Source organism: Rutidosis leptorrhynchoides, chromosome 4 (assembly GCF_046630445.1).
Source record: "Rutidosis leptorrhynchoides isolate AG116_Rl617_1_P2 chromosome 4, CSIRO_AGI_Rlap_v1, whole genome shotgun sequence".
Lineage (NCBI taxonomy): Eukaryota > Viridiplantae > Streptophyta > Magnoliopsida > Asterales > Asteraceae > Rutidosis > Rutidosis leptorrhynchoides.
Genome location: NC_092336.1, coordinates 155,796,275 through 155,806,184, shown reverse-complemented (window position 1 = coordinate 155,806,184; position 9,910 = coordinate 155,796,275). Strand labels below are relative to the sequence as shown.

General features: G+C 34.8%; 1 non-coding gene across 1 annotated transcript; it reads right to left on the bottom strand.

The window, feature by feature from the left end:
- Window positions 1–4,860: 4,860 nt before the first annotated feature.
- TRNAF-GAA (transfer RNA phenylalanine (anticodon GAA)) lies at window positions 4,861–4,933 on the bottom strand. Its single transcript has one exon. It is a non-coding gene; the product is annotated as a tRNA-Phe (tRNA).
- Between the last annotated feature and the right edge of the window lie 4,977 nt (window positions 4,934–9,910).

Genomic DNA, 9,910 nt, shown 5'->3' with positions numbered 1-9,910 from the left:
GCTTCTGATTGTTGTTGTTGTTGCGGTTATTATTGTTGTTGGGATGATTGTTGTAGTTGCTGTTGTTTTTGTTGTTGTTGTTGTTGTTGTTGGCCCGTTTGTTGTAGTTGCGATTGATGTTGCGATTGTTGGGATAATTGTTGCGATTATTGTTGTAATTGCTGTTGTTGTTGTATTGGTGATTCTTATCACCGTTTTTCTCCCACTTTCTTTTGACTTGCTTCACATTGGCCTCTTCAGCAGTCTGTTCTTTAATTCTTTCTTCAATCTGGTTCACTAGTTTGTGAGCCATTCTACATGCCTGTTGTATGGAGGCGGGCTCGTGTGAACTTATATCTTCTTGGATTCTTTCCGGTAATCCTTTCACAAACGCGTCGATCTTCTCTTCCTCATCTTCGAATGCTCCCGGACACAATAGGCACAATTCTGTGAATCGTCTTTCGTACGTGGTAATATCAAATCCTTGGGTTCGTAACCCTCTAAGTTCTGTCTTGAGCTTATTGACCTCGGTTCTGGGACGGTACTTCTTGTTCATCAAGTGCTTGAATGCTGACCACGGTAGTGCGTACGCATCGTCTTGTCCCACTTGCTCTAGATAGGTATTCCACCATGTTAACGCAGAACCTGTAAAGGTATGCGTAGCGTACTTCACTTTGTCCTCTTCAGTACACTTACTTATGGCAAACACCGATTCGACCTTCTCGGTCCACCGTTTCAATCCGATCGGTCCTTCAGTTCCATTAAATTCCAAAGGTTTGCAGGCAGTGAATTCTTTGTAGGTGCATCCTACACGATTTCCTGTACTGCTAGATCCAAGGTTATTGTTGGTATGTAGCACAGCCTGTACTGCGGCTATGTTTGAAGCTAGAAAAGTACGAAATTCCTCTTCATTCATATTCACGGTGTGTCGAGTAGTCGGTGCCATTTCCTTCAAAATAGTCAAATGGAACAAGTTAATCATACAGAATATTAAGAGTAGTTAATAGTATTTCGTAGCATAATATGAACTCATTTATAAAAGCTTTTTCTTCATATTAGCGTTTTATAAGTTTAAATTCGGGTAGTACCTACCCGTTAAGTTCATACTTAGTAGCTAATATACAATTCAACTACTACAATTCTATATGAAAAACTGATTATAATAATATTTCGCGTTCAAACTTTTACACAATATTTTACAAACTTACAATACCGCTTATTTTACATATAGCATGAAATATAGCACACAATAAATTTGATACAAGATGGTTGTGAAGATAATTCTAGCTAGTACACAAGTCGTTCAGCAAAGGCAATAAAGACACGTAATTCATACGTCCAGAAACAAGTCATGCATTCTGGTTTTACTAGGATTACTTCCCATCCTTGGTCTTGTGGAACATAACCGTTATGGCCGTTGATAAGACATCGTGTTGTAACGTCGTCAAAGGGACGAGGGTTACGTAATGTCCAACAGTCCAGTAACAATCTAAAAACCTCATTTCTTACCCCAATTACCGACTCCGTCACTTGTGGGAATGTTTTGTTTAATAGTTGTAGCCCGATGTTCTTGTTCTCACTTTGGTGAGAAGCGAACATTACTAATCCGTAAGCATAACATGCTTCTTTATGTTGCATGTTAGCCGCTTTTTCTAAATCACGAAGTCCAATATTCGGATATATTGAGTCAAAATAATTTCTTAACCCATTGCGTAAAATAGCATTTGGGTTCCCCGCAATATATGCGTCAAAGTAAACACATCGTAACTTATGGATTTCCCAATGTGATATCCCCCATCTTTCGAACGAAAGCCTTTTATAAACCAAGGCATTCTTGGAACGTTCTTCGAATGTCTTACAAACTGATCTCGCCTTAAATAGTTGTGCCGAAGAATTCTGACCGACTCTAGACAAGATTTCATCAATCATGTCTCCGGGTAGGTCTCTTAAAATATTGGGTTGTCTATCCATTTTGTGTTTTTATACTGTAAAATAGACAAGAGTTAGATTCATAAAAAAAAATACTTATTAATACAAGCAATTTTTACATATATCATAAAGCATAAGCACACTATATTACATATATTACACCTCACGAATACAACTATCTTATTCCGACTCGCTTGTTTCTTCTTCTTCGGTTTTGGTTCGTTTTGCCAAGTTTCTAGGAATATATGATGTTCCCCTAATACGAGCCATTATTTTCCACATTGGTTTAGAAAAACCTGGTGGTTTAGAGGTTCCCGGGTCATTGTTACAACTTAAGGACTTCGGGGGTTGACGATACATATAAAGTTCATCGGGGTTGGAATTAGATTTCTCTATTTTTATGCCCTTTCCCTTATTATTTTCTTTTGCCTTTTTAAATTCAGTTGGGGTAATTTCTATAACATCATCAGAATTCTCGTCGGAATCCGATTCATCGGAGAATTGGTAATCCTCCCAATATTTTGCTTCCTTGGCGGAAACACCATTGACCATAATTAACCTTGGTCGGTTGGTTGAGGATTTTCTTTTACTTAACCGTTTTATTATTTCCCCCACCGGTTCTATTTCTTCATCCGGTTTCGATTCTTCTTCCGGTTCCGATTCTTCTTCCGGTTCCGACTCTTCTTCCGGTTCCGACTCTTCTTCCGGTTCCTCTTCGGGAACTTGTGAATCAGTCCACGAATCATTCCAATTTACATTTTACTCTTCATTATTATTAGGTGAGTCAATGGGACTTGTTCTAGAGGTAGACATCTATCACATAATATCAAACGCGTTAAGAGATTAATATATCACATAATATTCACATGTTAAAAATATATAGTTTCCAACAAAATTTGTTAAGCAATCATTTTTCAAGTAAACACGGTCGAAGTCCAGACTCACTAATGCATCCTAACAAACTCGATAAGACACACTAATGCAAAATTCTGGTTCTCTAAGACCAACGCTCGGATACCAACAGAAATGTCCCGTTCTTATTGATTAAAAACGTTCCATATTAATTGATTTCGTTGCGAGGTTTTGACCTCTATACGAGACGTTTTTCAAAGACTGCATTCATTTTAAAACAAACCATAACCTTTATTTCATCAATAAAGGTTTAAAAAGCTTTACGTAGATTATCAAATAATGATAATCTAAAATATCATGTTTACACACAACCATTACATAATGGTTTACAATACAAATATGTTACAACAAAATAAATTTCTTGAATGCAGTTTTTACACAATATCATACAAGCATGGACTCCAAATCTCGTCCTTATTTACGTATGCGACAGCGGAAGCTCTTAATAATCACCTGAGAATAAACATGCTTAAAACGTCAACAAAAATGTTGGTGAGTTATAGGTTTAACCTATATATATCAAATCATAATAATAGACCACAAGATTTCATATTTCAATACACATCCCATACATAGAGATAAAAATCATTCATATGGTGAACACCTGGTAACCGACATTAACAAGATGCATATATAAGAATATCCCCATCATTCCGGGACACCCTTCGGATATGATATAAATTTCGAAGTACTAAAGCATCCGGTACTTTGGATGGGGTTTGTTAGGCCCAATAGATCTATCTTTAGGATTCGCGTCAATTAGGGTGTCTGTTCCCTAATTCTTAGATTACCAGACTTAATAAAAAGGGGCATATTCGATTTCGATAATTCAACCATAGAATGTAGTTTCACGTACTTGTGTCTATTTTGTAAATCATTTATAAAACATGCATGTATTCTCATCCCAAAAATATTAGATTTTAAAAGTGGGACTATAACTCACTTTCACAGATTTTTACTTCGTCGGGAAGTAAGACTTGGCCACTGGTTGATTCACGAACCTATAACAATATATACATATATATCAAAGTATGTTCAAAATATATTTACAACACTTTTAATATATTTTGATGTTTTAAGTTTATTAAGTCAGCTGTCCTCGTTAGTAACCTACAACTAGTTGTCCACAGTTAGATGTACAGAAATAAATCGATAAATATTATCTTGAATCAATCCACAACCCAGTGTATACGTATCTCAGTATTGATCACAACTCAAACTATATATATTTTGGAATCAACCTCAACCCTGTATAGTTAACTCCAACATTCACATATAGAGTGTCTATGGTTGTTCCGAAATATATATAGATGTGTCGACATGATAGGTCGAAACATTGTATACGTGTCTATGGTATCTCAAGATTACATAATATACAATACAAGTTGATTAAGTTATGGTTGGAATATATTTGTTACCAATTTTCACGTAGCTAAAATGAGAAAAATTATCCAATCTTGTTTTACCCATAACTTCTTCATTTTAAATCCGTTTTGCGTGAATCAAATTGCTATGGTTTCATATTGAACTCTATTTTATGAATCTAAACAGAAAAAGTATAGGTTTATAGTTGGAAAAATAAGTTACAAGTCGTTTTTGTAAAGGTAGTCATTTCAGTCGAAAGAACGACGTCTAGATGACCATTTTAGAAAACATACTTCCACTTTGAGTTTAACCATAATTTTTGGATATAGTTTCATGTTCATAATAAAAATCATTTTCTCAGAATAACAACTTTTAAATCAAAGTTTATCATAGTTTTTAATTAACTAACCCAAAACAGCCCGCGGTGTTACTACGACGGCGTAAATCCGGTTTTACGGTGTTTTTCGTGTTTCCAGGTTTTAAATCATTAAGTTAGCATATCATATAGATATAGAACATGTGTTTAGTTAATTTTAAAAGTCAAGTTAGAAGGATTAACTTTTGTTTATTGGTCAAATTCGAAGCACATATCTCCTTTCGATAAATGCCCGGAAAAACCACTTTAAATTTAAACTTTAATAATAAAATAATAAAGACTCATACAAATTAATCTTGTGTCAGTAACCAGATTTGAACTGGTGACACGAGGATTTTCAGTCCTCTGCTCTACCGACTGAGCTATCCCGACTATTACTAATGTCTCATCCTTATTTTCATTTTACTAGAGAACGTGGTTCATTTTTATGATATTTTCAACTTTAGAGCATATATTAACTCATATTTCCTTTTCTATTGTTTCAATTGTAATTACAAAGGTCGTCTTATTCAAAACCCCAATTATTACATCCCTTCTCTCCCACTTCACACCTCGGGCTTCGCTTGCATTACCGGGTATGAGTGGTTTTGTTGCAGAAGTTCTAGTCTTTTTAGGAAAGCGAAAATCAAAAGGATAGGTGCAGAGACTCGATGGAAGCTGTTCTAACAAATGAACAAGTTTAGAATTAACTAAACTATGTTCTAGTGATTACGAGTTTAAACCTTCGAATAAGATAGTTTTATATATATGAATCGAATAATGTTATGAACATCATTACTACCTCAAGTTTAGTAGGTAAGCCTACTGGAAGTGACAAGAAATGATCTAGCTTCAAAGGATCTTGGATGGCTTGAAAGTTCTTGAAGCAGAATCATGACACGAAAACAAGTTCAAGTAAGATCATCACTTGAAATAAGATTGTTATAGTTATAGAAATTGAACCAAAGTTTGAATATGATTATTACCTTGTATTAGAATGATAACCTACTGTAAGAAACAAATATTTCTTGAGGTTGGATGATCACCTTAAAAGATTGGAAGTGAGCTAGCAAACTTGAAAGTATTCTTGATTTTATGTAACTAGAACTTGTAGAATTTATGAAGAACACTTAGAACTTGAAGATAGAACTTGAGAGAGATCAATTAGATGAAGAAAATTGAAGAATGAAAGTGTTTGTAGGTGTTTTTGGTCGTTGGTGTATGGATTAGATATAAAGGATATGTAATTTTGTTTTCATGTAAATAAGTCATGAATGATTACTCATATTTTTGTAATTTTATGAGATATTTCATGCTAGTTGCCAAATGATGGTTCCCACATGTGTTAGGTGACTCACATGGGCTGCTAAGAGCTGATCATTGGAGTGTATATACCAATAGTACATACATCTAAAAGCTGTGTATTGTACGAGTACGAATACGGGTGCATACGAGTAGAATTGTTGATGAAACTGAACGAGGATGTAATTGTAAGCATTTTTGTTAAGTAGAAGTATTTTGATAAGTGTATTGAAGTCTTTCAAAAGTGTATAAATACATATTAAAACACTACATGTATATACATTTTAACTGAGTCGTTAAGTCATCGTTAGTCGTTACATGTAAGTGTTGTTTTGAAACCTTTAGGTTAACGATCTTGTTAAATGTTGTTAACCCAATGTTTATAATATCAAATGAGATTTTAAATTATTATATTATCATGATATTATCATGTATGAATATCTCTTAATATGATATATATACATTAAATGTCTTTACAACGATAATCGTTACATATATGTCTCGTTTAAAAATCATTAAGTTAGTAGTCTTGTTTTTACATATGTAGTTCATTGTTAATATACTTAATGATATGTTTACTTATCATAGTATCATGTTAACTATATATATATCCATATATATTTCATCATATAGTTTTTACAAGTTTTAATGTTCGTGAATCACCGGTCAACTTGGGTGGTCAATTGTCTATAAGAAACATTTTTCAATTAATCAAGTCTTAACAAGTTTGATTGCTTAACATGTTGGAAACATTTAATCATGTAAATATTAATCTCAATTAATATATATAAACATGGAAAAGTTCGGGTCACTACATAGGTAATACCCGAGAGATATATAAATTCACAATTAATATGTTACATTCTTCGAATCTGATTCAGCAAATCATCCATTATACTCCCTACTTTCATAACAATATACATTCTTTTATAGAAATCAAAACAACCATACTCATTCAAAAATCTAATTACATATTCTGATTTTGAAATCGCCGAATTCAATTCAAGTTATAACCGGTATCATCACTCTTAGATTCTTACATCTTTCAAAGCTATACTTTAAAACTGTGTTAGAACATCGTATGTATATTAACGATTATAATCTGTGTTCAAGCCCTTCGAAATACCTGAAGACACTTCAAATAATGAACAATCGAGATGATAATCCAACCACATGTTATCCACAGTTATGTAGCGACCCCGACAAATCGTCAAGTGACGGCATCGGCTACGTGGGTCCCATTACCTGATTATAAGTCTTTAAGATAACGTTTGACCAAAATATGTCGCCTTCATTTCAAAATAAAGATTGTTTCAAAGTTTACAAGAATTGTTCAACCAAAAGTTAAGTTACAAGGTTATAAGTACAAATGAAATCTAGGCGACACGGTTTAAAGTAAAGTCAAAAGACGCTCCATGAAAAGCATGTATACTCGACATCCAATGCAAGTATCAATTAATGAGCGGAAGCATGTATCACATATCGTGCAAGACCTGAGAAAAACATAGAAATCTGTCAACGAAAACGTTGGTGAAATCATAGGTTTAGTAAGTAAATTGTATTGAACCACAAGGTTCTTTAAGAATTGCTCAACTAGAATCATTCACATTCCAAAATAGTATTTGTATCACGAGCACCCAATTATCAAGGCTTAACCGAATCTTCCCTCTGAATTTTGAATTTAGTGTTAGAACTTACACTATACATTGTTGAAATTATATTTCATTCACTAACGGTAGCGAACCGTCTGAATGAGGGTTTGTTAGACCCGTATGGCCACACAACATAATTACACGCTTACACTTACACCCTGCAAGTGGAATTAATGATAATTGGATTGAGGACTTTTGTTCAAACTCGTATGCATCCTTGTATTCGTATTTGTTCACAATGTAAAAGCATGAAAAGTAAATAAGTGTGAAATGTATGTGTTTCTCAGCCCACGATGTAAAGAATAAAAGTGATTAAAAGTGGGACTATGATCTCACCTTGAGTACACGAGTATAAAAGTACTTCAACAAGTAAACGTGTGCATGAAAGTTGCTTAGCCTTGACCTAAACAAGTAAGTTATATCAATTAACCAGTTACGACACAAGGTCGGGTGAAATGTGTTCAATTAGTCCTATGGCTCGTTACGACTCGAATAGTATAGCATGTGAATCACGTTGTCAAGTTTCATGCAAGAATCAAGTATAAAAGCATGTTAGAACGATTGTAATAAAGTTTGAGTTGACATTTCAAAACCTTACCATTAGAAAGGAAATCTTATTACTTTTCCAACGATATTTGATTCATCGAAAACGGAGTTACGGTCAAAAAGTTATGGCCAAAACAAGTTTGCTGAAGTTCGGATGAAACAGGCAATTGTCACGGCGCGACAAATTGCTCCGCGGCGCGACAAATGCCTATGTTGAAGGTCAGAAAGCTTGAAAAACATGTTCTAAAATCACCCTTTGGGCCACGGCGCGACAAATTGCTCCGCGGCGCGACAATGGCCGTGGCCTGGTCCCTGGCCTGTTTCACTTGTTCAAGGCTTGGTAAAATTTCAAACAAACGCAAAACTCAAACCGTAAACAATTAGGAAGCGTATCTTATACCGTTGGAAAGCTCTTCTGACAAGGAACACAACTAAACATGTTTCATCAAACAAAAACAACATTTTCCATAACCGATTTCTCGTCAAATGATCGTTTAAAAGTCCATTTTCAAAGTTTCAAGTTTATCAATTGCATTTTAAGTTTCGGGAATCCAATTTACACATACGATATGCCGTTTCGAAGGTAATTAAGCATACATTACAACTAATCACTAACAATTAACATTCCATGGCATTCAAGCATCAAAAGTTCATGTCAAGAACTATCAAACCCTAGTCAAACATCACAAAATCAATATTCATGTTTTTGAAGTTTTCTTAATCAACCTACGCATCAAAACGAAGCTAGTGATACTAGTAACACAATTAAAACATGCACTTTAACAATCTAACAACATTAACTCATCCAAAATCAAGGATTAAGCAAACCCATTTCAAGTTCATGCTAGTTACTCCAAAAACAACAAATCGAGCAAACCAAACATATATTCATGTTAGACTTGAGCCATAGACACTAACTAACACCATTTCAAATCAAAAACACGAATTTAGAGAAATCTAGAGTTTTAGAAATGTTACCCAAACGAGATGAAGTTGGTATCAAATTGTAGAGGATGAAGAGAGGATTCCAAATATGTAATTTGTTTTGTTGTAAGCCTCCTAAATCGAATTTAGATGATGAATGATTGAATTGGGTGTTGTGTGTGTGTGTTCTTGCTAGAGAGAAAGAGAGATGAGGGAGATGGATGGAAATGGATGGAGGAGGTGAAGTGGTTGACTAGTTGACCTAGTCACCACTTTGCCCACTTGTCAACTTAAGTCCCTCATGTTTGTAGTCGGGTGCGGGAATTAACCAAACGAATATTTTTAAAACGCTCGAGTAAACGGGTGATGTCAAAATTAAATAGCGGGAATATAATGAACGTTACTCACGGAAACTATTAATTTAAATACGAAAGATTATGTTTAAAAAAAAAAGACGGTGTTAAAATTAAATTTAACGGAAAAACGCGGGATGTTACATTATCCACACCTTAAAAGAAATTTCGTCCCGAAATTTAGTTGGAAGTAGTAGTTGTTGAATCTTCCTCGAGATCTTGCGTTGCCAATTCTACGAGTGAGGGAGAAGTACGTTCTAGGGTATTTCAACGAATTTTGACGGTCGGGATCATACGATGTTTTAAGGTTTGGCTTCACGATTTATGGTTTCAACCGGTCCTCCTAGGAAGTGAGGGTTATCGTCGATAGTGAGTTCATCAAAGGAGATAACAAGTTCTCGTTTCGCAAAACACGTCTTTGAGTTGATACATCGAATGTAGGATAAACGGAGACCCAAAATGAGTCGGAAAAGTCTAAACGGCTAGCGACGGGTCCAAAACACCCCAAGAATTTAAAGGATCAAAATATCGCGGATTTAGCTTCCTACGTTTCCCGAAACGGATTGCACCTTTCCAAGGTGCGACTCTTAACG